The 12,973-nt window shown below is 33.7% G+C and overlaps 1 pseudogene; it reads left to right on the forward strand.

Moving 5' to 3' along the window:
- The first annotated feature begins 410 nt into the window (after positions 1–410).
- Positions 411–12,973, forward strand: part of LOC129502458 (E3 ubiquitin-protein ligase Mdm2-like) — a 46,962-nt pseudogene continuing 34,399 nt past the window's right edge.

Below are 12,973 nucleotides of genomic sequence, written 5' to 3' on the forward strand. Positions count from 1 at the left end.
ATGCACCTGGGTACATAGCAGCACTATGAACAATAGCCAAATTATGGAAAAAGCCCAAATGTCCAGCGATTGATGAATGGATAAAGAAGAGGTAGTATATATACATAACACAATATTACTAAGTGATAAAAAAGAATGGACTCTTGCCATTTGCAATGACATGGGTGGAGCTAGAGTATATTATGCTAGGTAAAATATGCTTGTTAGAAAAACATCAAATACCATATGATTTCAGTCAGATGTGGAATTTAAGAAACAAAACAGATGAACATAGGGGGAAGAAAGAGAGAGAGCCAAACCATAAAAGACTATGAACTATAGAGAATAACCTGAGAGTTACTCGAGGGGTGGTGGGCAGGGTGATGTGCTAAATCGGTGATGGGTATTAAGGAGGGCACTTGTGATGAGCCATGGGTGTTGTAGGTAAGTGATGAATCACTAAATTCGACTCCTGAAACTCATATTACATTATATGTTATCTAACCAGAATTTAAATAAAATCTTGAAACATTAAAAAAATGGAAACAAAAAACAGTATGAAGGATTGCAAATATTTTTTTATTTTATTTATAAAAATATAGCTATTTAGATTATTATCAAACTAAGATAAAAAAACAGAAAAAATCTAGCAAATGACCCCACTCATAAGCAAATGCAGAAAAATGAAAAAAAATGCTAATAAAGAATCCATCACTCTATTTCAAGAATGATAAAACGTGGTCAAAATGGTTCAAGAAGTAATGCACAGGTAATGAAATATTAGGTAAATTAACCAAACAAGTAAGTGAATAAAAAGTTATCTTCAGGGATGTTAAAAATGAATGATGCATTTTAGCATTCATTTCTGATTACATATAATGAAATAGAAAGAATTGGAGCACCTGGGTGGCTCAGTTCGTTAAGAATCTGACTCTTGATTTTGGCTCAGGTCATTATCTCAGGGTCATGATATTCAGCCCTCCATCAGGCTCTGTGCTAGGTGTGGGGCCTGCTTGGGATTCTCATTCTTGCCCTCTCCCTCTATGCCTCTCCCCCACCCCACTCTCTTTCTGAAAGAAAGAAAGAAAGATCGTCTTTCCTCCTTTGTCGAATATTAGTTGACCATAAAGTTCAGGGTCCATTTCTGGATTCTCTATTCTGTTCCATTGGTCTATGTGTCTGTTTTTGTGCCAGTACCACACTGTCTTGATGACCACAGCTTTGTAGTACAACCTGAAATCTGGCATTGTGATGCCCCCAGCTATGGTTTTCTTTTTTAAAATTCCCCTGGCTATTCGGGGTCTTTTCTGATTCCACACAAATCTTAAAATAATTTGTTCTAAGTCTCTGAAAAAAGTCCATGGTATTTTGATAGGGATTGCATTGAACGTGTAAATTGCCCTGGGTAGCATTGACATTTTCACAATATTAATTCTGCCAATCCATGAGCATGGAATATTTTTCCATCTCTTTGTGTCTTCCTCAATTTCTTTCAGAAGTGTTCTATAGTTTTTAGGGTATAGATCCTTTACCTCTTTGGTTAGGTTTATTCCTAGGTATCTTATGCTTTTGGGTGCAATTGTAAATGGGATTGACTCCTTAATTTCTCTTTCTTCAGTCTCATTGTTAGTGTATAGGAATGCCATTGATTTCTGGGCATTGATTTTGTATCCTGCCACGCTACCAAATTGCTGTATGAGTTCTAGCAATCTTGGGGTGGAGGCTTTTGGGTTTTCTATGTAGAGTATCATGTCATCGGCGAAGAGGGAGAGTTTGACTTCTTCTTTGCCAATTTGAATGCCTTTAATGTCTTTTTGTTGTCTGATTGCTGAGGCTAGGACTTCCAATACTATGTTGAATAGCAGTGGTGAGAGTGGACATCCCTGTCTGGTTCCTGATCTTAGGGGAAAGGCTCCCAGTGCTTCCCCATTGAGAATGATATTTGCTGTGGGCTTTTCGTAGATGGCTTTTAAGATATCGAGGAAAGTTCCCTCTATCCCTACACTCTGAAGAGTTTTGATCAGGAATGGATGCTGTATTTTGTCAAATGCTTTCTCTGCATCTAATGAGAGGATCATATGGTTCTTGGAAAGACGATCCACTGTAAGAAAGACAGTCTCTTCAATAAATGGTGCTGGGAAAATTGGTCATCCACATGCAGAAGAATGAAACTAGACCACTCTCTTGCACCATACACAAAGATAAACTCAAAATGGATGAAAGATTTAAATGTGAGACAAGACTCCATCAAAATCCTAGAGGAGAACACAGGCAACACCCTTTTTGAACTTGGCCACAGTAACTTCTTGCAAGATACATCCACGAAAACAAAAGAAACAAAAGCAAAAATGAACTATTGGGACTTCATCAAGATAAGAAGCTTTTGCACAGCAAAGGATACAGTCAACAAAACTCAAAGACAACCTACAGAATGGGAGAAGATATTTGCAAATAACATATCAGATAAAGGGCTAGTTTCCAAAATCTATAAAGAACTTATTAAACTCAACACCAAAGAAACAAACAATCCAATCATGAAATGGGCAAAAGACATGAAGAGAAATCTCACAGAGGAAGACATAGACATGGCCAACATGCACATGAGAAAATGCTCAGCATCACTTGCCATCAGGGAAATACAAATCAAAACCACAATGAGATACCACCTCACACCAGTGAGAATGGGGAAAATTAACAAGGCAGGAAACAACAAATGTTGGAGAGGATGCGGAGAAAAGGGAACCCTCTTACACTGTTGGTGGGAATGTGAACTGGTGCAGCCACTCTGGAAAACTGTGTGGAGGTTCCTCAAAGAATTAAAAATAGACCTGCCCTACGACCCAGCAATTGCACTGTTAGGGATTTACCCCGAAGATTCAGATGCAATGAAACGCCGGGGCACCTGCACCCCGATGTTTCTAGCAGCCATGTCCACAATAGCCAAACTGTGGAAGGAGCCTCGGTGCCCATCGAAAGATGAATGGATAAAGAAGATGTGGTTTATGTATACAATGGAATATTACTCAGCCATTAGAAACAACAAATACCCACCATTTGCTTCAACGTGGATGGAACTGGAGGGTATTATGCTGAGTGAAGTAAGTCAATCGGAGAAGGACAAACAGTGTATGTTCTCACTCATTTGGGGAATATGAATAATAGTGAAGGGGAATATAAGGGAAGGGAGAAGAAATGTGTGGGAGATATCAGAAAGGGACACAGAACATAAAGACTTCTAACTCTGGGAAATGAACTAGGGGTGGTGGAAGGGGAGGAGGGCTGGGGGTGGGGGTGAATGGGTGACGGGCACGGAGGGGGACACTTGACGGGATGAGCACTGGGTGTTATTCTGTATGTTGGTAAATTGAACACCAATAAAAATTAATTTATAAGAAAAAATAAATAAATAAATAAATAAAACCTAAAAAAAAAAGAAAGAAAGAAAGAAAGAAAGAAAGAAAGAAAGAAAGAAAGAAAGAAAGAAAGAAAGAAAAATAGATTGATATTTTATTAACATTAAAAACAAAAGTCAGAATCATAGTAATTGATGATGTAAGAAATATTTACATTATTGTCTGGAACAATAAAGTGATCCTCATTTCCATCAATGTTTTTAAGTACTATTCAAAAAGTACTAGGCAAAACAATTACATACAAGAAAAGGTATGAGAAAAAGCATGAGAAGGGAATATGTTTTAGATATGTAATTCTCTCCCTTCCCCAAAGAATCAATTCAAAAAATTTGAAAATATTACAAGAATTCAGGAAGATTGGTTAGTTCCAAAAATCAATGATTGACTCATGTATGATCAGTGACCAATATGAAAATCAAATGGAATGGCTTATCTCTGGTCATATTGAACAAAGTAAGTCAGATCAATCCTTCCACCAAAAACAACCATTAAGCCTTGGGGGGAAAAGGAGTTATATGAATGAATGCAGCAGAGTACTAACAAAGCAGTGAAGAATTATGGGTTGAAATCAGGGGAAGGAAATTCAGTGAGATTAGTTGAGCATTTGGGACTGCTTGGAGGACTTTCTTTTTTTTTTTAAGTAGTCTGGTAAACTCTTGGACTACTTATGTTTTTAAAAGCATAACATAAAATATAGAATATTACAGGAAATAAATCACACTACACTATGTTTTCATATTATATTTTAATGATGATCAATAATAAATATACATTTAACACATTTGATAAAGGTGTAACAGCACAATAAAAGCTATCTTAATTTCAAAAAAGTGATGAACTACATCTAAGTCAAGGACTAGCAGACTGAATAAAAACAAAACAATAGCAAAAAACACACAAAACAATGAAAAAACTTATACTACAAAACACTAACAGGGACATGATGTACTATATTGGTAACAGATAAGGTAAAGCAAAATGGATATTGCAGAAATGAGGGGCACATCCTGATGATAAAAACTAAAGTGCTACCAGCAAGATATAGCAATCTTTAATTTCTCAGCTTCCAATAACCCAAAATATATAAAGAACAAAAAAGAGAAATAAAAGTGCAATCGATATAATAGTGAAACACTATGATGACAGAAGATTTGTATACACATTTCTCAGTGAATTATATAAAAGTAACAAAGAAAATGATTTTTCTAAATGAGCAAAACATTTGAGCAGTAACTTCAAAACTGACAATGCCCAATGACCAATAAGCATGTGAAATCATGCCCATCAGTATAAAAACAATGTAAAATAGTGCCCCATATAATATGACTTTATACCCATCAAAAGGGATAAAATTCTAAAGACTAAACAATCCCAAGTTGTAGTGAGGATATGAAATACTAGAATTTTCTTAACTGCCTTAAGGTAGTATAAACTGTTGCAACTACATTGGGAAACTAAGTTTGCATTCTTTGCTAATATGAAAATGTAGATGCCCCATAAACTACACATGGGGTATGAGTCAAAAAGAAATGTGAGAAATATACACACTTTTCAAAATGTCCTTACTTGTTATAGCTCCAAACTGCAATCAAAGTGTACATAAACAACAGAAAGGATAAAGTTATAAATCAATCACTCCTGTATTAATGAGTGAATCTCACATGTGAAGAAATGGTGTACAAAAGTAGACAAACATAAAAGGTGACTAATGCATGTTTCTTCATACAAAAGTCAAAAGCAAGAAAAATAACCTATGGTATTTCATGTCAGAATAGGGCATTTTGTGGAAAGACAATACAAAAGCTGAACAATTTCTCGTTTATTTACATATATCTTTACATGTTAAATGCTTTAAAAAGACATAATCTTTCTTTTACTACTGAGCCATCATAATTGACAAATTAAATTATTTTTTAGTGTTTAGTTCAAGTCATAGAAAGAAATTTCATTCCTTGAGACCTCTTATTCCACCTTCACTATGTATACACAATCATTAAGTTTTTACTATGTAAAGTCCAGTTCTGGCACTGATAATGATTATTTTTCCAGTGAGCAATTTAACAGAGGCGATTTGAAATGTCGATTTGTGCTTGTGCTGCGGGATATAGTATTTTTCTTGACTGACTAACTATAGGCTATGAGCTCCTGGCTCTTCTACTTTCATTGATTATCTAGCATCCTTGAACAAAGACTAATGATCAAACAAAATAGGCAAAATGGACAAACATGGAAAAAACTAGTTAAAGGAAAAGCCTACATATTTTATGTCAGACTTACTCTCTCAGTGTAGTTCTGGACAGTGTCTATGAAGCCTGTATAAGCATACTTGTCAGCATGTGCTGATTCAGTTGTGTCCCTGATTACAAAAATAAAAGCATGCAGTTGAGAAAGGTTATGCCCTAGCGATTTCTTTAAAAGATTGTCTATTCTTTGCCCTAGTTCCTGAGACTTAAACTGAACTTGAAACTTCAGTAACAGCAAATGTATAAAAATAAAACTTCAGAACAGATAAAATACACTGCACAGTATGCACTGTGATATCCTAAATGCAATTCACTTTATCAGTGGTAGTAAATACATTTCATTTGAATATGAACCATGAAGAAATGGTTTGTAAACTACAAGCCCTGTGTAAGATATTATTTTATCTAAAATGTCATCTCAGTGTAAAAGTTCTCTAGGATCAAATGCCCAGCATGGTTTTGAGAGAAATATGTTTGATCATCCTTGTTTTTGCTGTTTTACTATATAACCTCTCATAAGATCCTAAAACTGCCATCCCTTATGATTTTACAGTTGGTTTTTGAAGCAATGAGATGCTACTGTTTTGTTTTGTTTTTAGGAATTCAAGTTTCAAAATATATGCCTTTCACATTCACTGATATTCCCGTCTGTTTATTCAACAGCTATTTAATGGATTCCTAACATAGACTAGAGAAATCTAGTACTTCATTCTAGTGATATTTTTATAATAAATATTTTTAAATATTGATTAGAATTATTGCTTAGATATATTAATCGTATTTATTAATATGCAATGTTTTGATATAAATACCAGCTAGTTCATTCTTTAAATGTCTAGAGATCTCAAAACGGCTAAAACATAATACTGACATTTTCTTTTTTAGGTATATGTTTGTACATAAAATATATGTATGTATAGCAATTGATTTTTAAGTACTTTTTTTTTAAGTTTTTATTTATTTATTCATGAGAGACACAGAGAAAGAGATAGGCAGAAACACAGGCAGAGAGAGAAACAGGCTCCTTGCAGGGAGCCTGATATGAGACTCCCTCCTGGGACTCTAGGATCATGCCCTACAGCTGAAGGCAGGTGCTCAACCGCTGAGGCACCCAGGTTTCCCTATTTTTTTAGTAAGTTTTAATAGCAGCATAATATTTTGTAGGGCCACTTGAAGCAATCCAACTTTATAATACTTGATAGCAATATCTGGGATTCAAGGAATGTAGATTGATTTTGACTATTTAGAAAGCCTTTAATTCCTACCTGAGAAACCAGGAATTGATTATAATTCACTGAAAATTACTATAAATTCTTAATTTAATGAAATGGTGAAATCAGCAATATTTTATAGACACACAGAGATAAAGGATTTAGTACTAATGCAAGGAAAGACAGGAGAGATTTAGAATTCTTGTGATATAGATTGATATTATGTAAGTAGTTTGAATGTCCCAAAGCATAATTAAGTAAATGAGAAAAAGACGACTGAATCTATATTAAATACATATCTATAGAAAAGTAAATCCTTTAGTTTATAATCCTCATTTGTCAAAAGAGAATAATGCATGACATCAGATAGATTTTCTCCCTCTGCTTGTTAGTGAGATGTGCCTTCTTATTCTTTCCAAGGATTAAATAAAATATACAGCACTCAGGAAAAGAACGTAGATGTTTTAAGAGTATTTTATGCTTTGAAATTAATTTTCCTTATTTTGTAACTATTATTGATCACTATATCAAATTGGAGTTAATGTTACCTAACATTTATAAACTAATGTGTTATATTTCTAATACTCAAAAAGAACGTAGTTTTGTGGATAATTGTACTCTAGTACTTAGAGTATTAATAATTGGCTCGTGAAAAAAATAATTGGCTTGTGTCTGTGTTATAGACTTTTATCCTATATTTATTTTATCCTTTGTTTATGCCTAATATTATCTTTTCAATTTAACAAAAATACTACACTCACTTCTCAGATTACTTTATCTTTGCTCCCCACCTCCCATCCCTGGTTACTAGCTGCCTTTTGCTTAAAAATTTTATTTCTGCTATGCATTGTTAATACACATAAGTTCTTGAGTTATGTGTCCTGGATCCAAAATCTGGCTCTGCTATCTATTATCTGGGCAACCTCTGACAAGTTTTTTAAACTCTCTGTGCCTCAGTTGTGTTATCTATAACCTGGAGATACTGCTCATACCAATTTAATGAAATATGTATGAAAATTAAAAGAAAAAATATACCTAAAGCCCTTTAAATCAGTGACAAGCATGTTGAATACATTTAATAACTGTTAAATTTTAAAAATTTACCTTATATAAAGCAACACTTTTTATTTGACTCTTTAATTTGGTAAAAAGTTGTTTAAATTTTAAAAGTTTTATTTTAGTGATTAATTTTACAGTAACAGGTTTTTGATGGGAAACTTATTAAAAGTGAAAGTGAAATGTCAAATAACTTTCCATTTTTTATATCTTATATTGAACTCAAATTTGTAAGAGTCCTTTGTTTAAACAGGATCCAAATTTAGTAATCCATCACTTAGGGATGTATCTGGTGCATTTTTGCACTTGAGGGCCTGCAGCATGATTTGCTTTTGGATCATACTATATTTGATGTCCAGCCTTCATTAAATGGTTTTCCACTGACATAAAAAATATATATGAAATATTATAACTCAAATTAATGATGGTAAGATTTTAAAAGGAAACGTTTTAATAGGCACTTTACTGAATTAAGGCCCTGAGAAAGGAAAGCATAATATATATATATACATATATATATAATTTATCATAGAGTTAATTGTGACTCTTGTAAATGGGCAGATTCTTTTTTTTTTAAAGATTTTATTTATTTATTCATGAGACACACACAGAGAGAGAGAGAGAGAGGCAGAGACATAGGCAGAGAGAGAAGCAGGCTCCATGCAGGGAGCCCAACATGGGACTCCATCCCGGGTCTCCAGGGAATGGGAAGCTTCTTAAGGCATAGAAGAGAAATTAAAATTGTACTTCTCCATGATTATTTGTGTAGTTAAAATTTCAAATGCTCTAAATAAAATATGTCTGTATTGCTATATTGATTTTAAAAATACATTTGATGAAGGGAAAAAGTAACGTGTTTTATAGGAAACTTCCACCAAAAAAAAAAAAAGGAAACTTCCACCAGATATTTTATATAGTTCTTTTTTACCTTAGTAAATACTGCCATCATGTTGTATCTGATTAAATATGTCTTAGTCATGAGAAGTTATGTAAGGGTGGTCAACAGAGGCCAAAAATTGTTATTGATTATTGTAAAGACCATTATTATTTTTAATCTATTTTTTCCTATTTGAGTATTGTTGACACATAATGTTATGTTACAGGTATATAACTTAGTGATTTGGCAAGTTTATACATTATGCTATGTTCACCACAAGTGTAGCTACATAACTAATACTATCTTATTAAGTGTATTCTTTATGCTGTGCTTTTTATTTCCTGATTTGTTCACTCCATAACTGGAAGCCTGTATCTCCCTCTCCCCTTCAACCATTCCCCCCCCTCTACCTGCTTCCCCTTTGGCAATCATTAGTTTTTCTCCATATTTATAATACAGATTCTGCTTTTTGTTTATTAATTTTTTTAGATTCCACGTGAGTGGACTAATGGTATTTGTCTTTCTTCATCTATGTCATTTAGCATTATATCTTTTAAGTCCATCCATGTTGCCTCAAATGACATAATCTCATCCTTTTTCATAACTGTGTTATATTTCAGGATCCTGTGTGCGTGTCTGTGTGTGTGTATACTACATATTCTTTATTCATTTGTCTATTGATGGACACTCGGGTTACTTCCACACCTTGGCTATTATAAATAATGCTGCAGTAAACACATGGGTGCATATGTTTCCCATATTAGTGTTTTTGTTTCCTTGGGATGAGTATCCAGTAATAGAATTGTTGGATTATATGTTATTTCCATTCTTAATTTTCCATAGTGGCTGTGCCAATTTACATTTCAACCAACAGTTCACAAGTGTTCCTTTTTCTTCATATCCACACTCACTTGCTATTTTTTGTACTTTTGATTTTAGCAATTCTAACTGGTATATGGCACTAACTAATTATGGTTTTGATTTGCATTTCCCTGGTGATTGATGATGTTCAGCACATATTCATGTATCTCTTGGCTATCCGTATGTCTTCTTTGGAAAAATGTCTATTCAGATCCTCTGCTAATTTTTTAATCAGATTGTTTGGGTTTTTGATTTTTTTTTTGGTACTAGTTGTATAAGTTCTTTATATATTTTGGATATTAACCCCTTACTAGATATGTAATTTTCAAATATCTTTTCCCATTCAATAAGTTGTTTTTCATTTTGTTGACAGTTTCCACTGGTGATTTTGACTTTAAAAATAGTCCAGAGGAATTAGTCTTTTAGAACAAGAAGTCCTAATAGGACATTAAATTTGTACTGATAATTTGTAGTGTCAAAATTACACTATCTCTTCAGCATAAGACAATCTATAATTCTATCACTTGGTCCTTATTTGATTAATATGGACTAAATATCTGAAGATTCAGAAAACTTTAAATAATAGTTTGGATGACATTCAGTTATATCAATTTAATTTTTCATGTACAAAAAAAGTAATATCCTGAGAATTTCTTAGATCTTGAAAATTTATGTCTCTTAAGAGACATAAATCCATTTGGACATCATCAATCATGATGAGTGGTATGGGTGGGAAACCAACCAGCCAACTAGTGATCAAACCAAGTGTGTCATTAAATCATTGAGAGCCACTGGCATAGTTCAGCTGTGTTACTCTTGTTACTTTTAGTGACTGCATTAAATGGCCTAATTGACACTGATCCATTGCTGAGAAGTCAGTATTTGGGGAAAGGAAGTGGTGCAGGTAAAACTGCCCTTCATAAAAATGTGAGTCCTTTTACATTAATGACAAACAGTAGTGGAGTAGTGAGTATCAGGTCAGAGGGAAAAAGTCTGCTCTGAGAGAATTTTAATTAGACATTTAAAAATTTTAATTAGAAATTAATCACCAACTTTATAGTTGATTCATCACAGAGTACTTGGCCTAGTGTATTTATGTCTTTTTAATTTGATATAGATAAAGAAACATTTAACAAAAGTTTAGTGGTTTGCAACTTGATGGACTGTGCTTAAGAGAATCTGCCAAAAATCTGGGACCAGGAAAAATGGTACCTTTTTCCTTTTCTCTCTTAATATTTTTGGAGTACCTACTAGGGTACTCCACAATTTCATGTATAGTATCCAGTACAATCCTTACAGAAATTTTGGAATTGCTATAATCACTTAATAAAGGACTAAATTAAGGGCCAGAGATTTTAAGAGACTTGCCAAATGGCACATAGCTTGTAAGTAGCAGAACAGGGGATTGGAGCCTGTGTTCACCAGCTGCCAGAACCTGCAATTATTTTCAAAAGATGCCAGGCAAATAAGAATCAAAAGCCAATAAATCACTGACCTATTGCAAAATAAAATAACTACAGAACCAAATTAGAAGAAATGATCATAGTATATGTCATCTTCCCTTCTCTAAATATATACAAGACATTTAGCAATCATAGAAGAGATTTTATCTGATAAGGGAACCAGAAACTTCACTTGAAACAAAAAGAATTGCACAGGCGAGAGTATGTAGCTCTACTTCAAAAGCAGAGCCTTAACATAAAAGCATTTTAGTACTATATATGCTTTTTGCTCTTCTCACCCTTTTAAGAACAATACTGGTTGATCTTGACATAATGGCTCATTGGTGATGATTCTTGCAAATAATGATTTGAGTGTGGGCACGGGGAGCAGATAGAGATTCTTCATAATGCTAAGGAAAAAAATAAAATAATACCTGCATGTTTAAAAGTCATATATAAATTTTATAAAAGGTAACAGAAAAAACAGATGTAGTTTTAAGAATAAGGACAATGAAAGATATATTTCTGTCTTCAATATTTGTCTTGATTTTGAATGAAAGAATATCATTATATGGAAGACTCAGGAATTAATAGTTGTTTCATTATTTTTATTTTTTACATAATAAAACAAGGCCTTGAGAAATTTTGCTATTTGCTCAATATTAATCAGCTTTTTAATAGGAAGAGCTTACTTTATAATTAAATGTTTTAAAGTATTTTAATTTCAGCATTTTTAAGGATGGTTTCAATGTTGTTAACATCCAATATGATCATTTATCAAACATCAGTGTGTCCAGAACAAAACATTCTAACGCCTGATAAAGACTCAGAAAACATGGCTGAAAGTTAAGATATATATCCTTGTTGACCAGAACGTATATACCTGATGTATATTTGGCATGAACATATCAAAACTTAAGCTATTCTTCCCTATCTATACATAAGTTAGAATTTAAGATGTACCCATAAGCATTTTATAGAATTAAAAGGAGGATGCAGTAAAATTTAAGAAAAATTTTAAAGTTTTATTTACACATTCCTTGGAGAGCTTCTGAGAGCTCCAAGAATCAAGAACAAATTGCCCTGTATTTCTCCTTTACTCCTGGAGACTTTCATGAAGAAAAATCAGTCTCAACTGAATGCCAAAGGCATTCAAGATAAGGAGTAAAAAAATGCACTGCCTAAGAAATTTATAAGCCATCCTACTTGTATCTTGTGTGATGCTAATAATACAAGACTACATATTATATAGCAGTTTACAATTTACAATGCCCTTTCTTCTACTGTCTAGTCTGATTTTCAAAACCACTCCATAAGTGCACACCATGTTTCAAAGGTTCAGCTTATGCATATACATTCACAACAACTGATACTTTTTTTTTTTTTTTTTTTTTTATAAATTAATTTTTATTGGTGTTCAATTTACCAACATACAGAATAACACCCAGTGCTCATCCCGTCAAGTGTCCCCCTCCGTGCCCGTCACCCATTCACCCCCACCCCCCGCCCTCCTCCCCTTCCACCACCCCTAGTTCATTTCCCAGAGTTAGAAGTCTTTATGTTCTGTGTCCCTTTCTGATATCTCCCACATATTTATTCTCCCTTCCCTTATATTCCCCTTCACTATTATTCATATTCCCCAAATAAGTGAGAACATACACTGTTTGTCCTTCTCCGATTGACTTACTTCACTCAGCATAATACCCTCCAGTTCCATCCACGTTGAAGCAAATGGTGGGTATTTGTTGTTTCTAATGGCTGAATAATATTCCATTGTATACATAAACCACATCTTCTTTATCCACTCATCTTTCGATGGGCACCGAGGCTCCTTCCACAGTTTGGCTATTGTGGACATGGCTGCTAGAAACATCGGGGTGCAGGTGCCCCG

This window comes from Nyctereutes procyonoides, unplaced genomic scaffold (genome assembly GCF_905146905.1).
Source record: "Nyctereutes procyonoides isolate TBG_1078 unplaced genomic scaffold, NYPRO_anot_genome, whole genome shotgun sequence".
Classification (NCBI taxonomy): domain Eukaryota; kingdom Metazoa; phylum Chordata; class Mammalia; order Carnivora; family Canidae; genus Nyctereutes; species Nyctereutes procyonoides.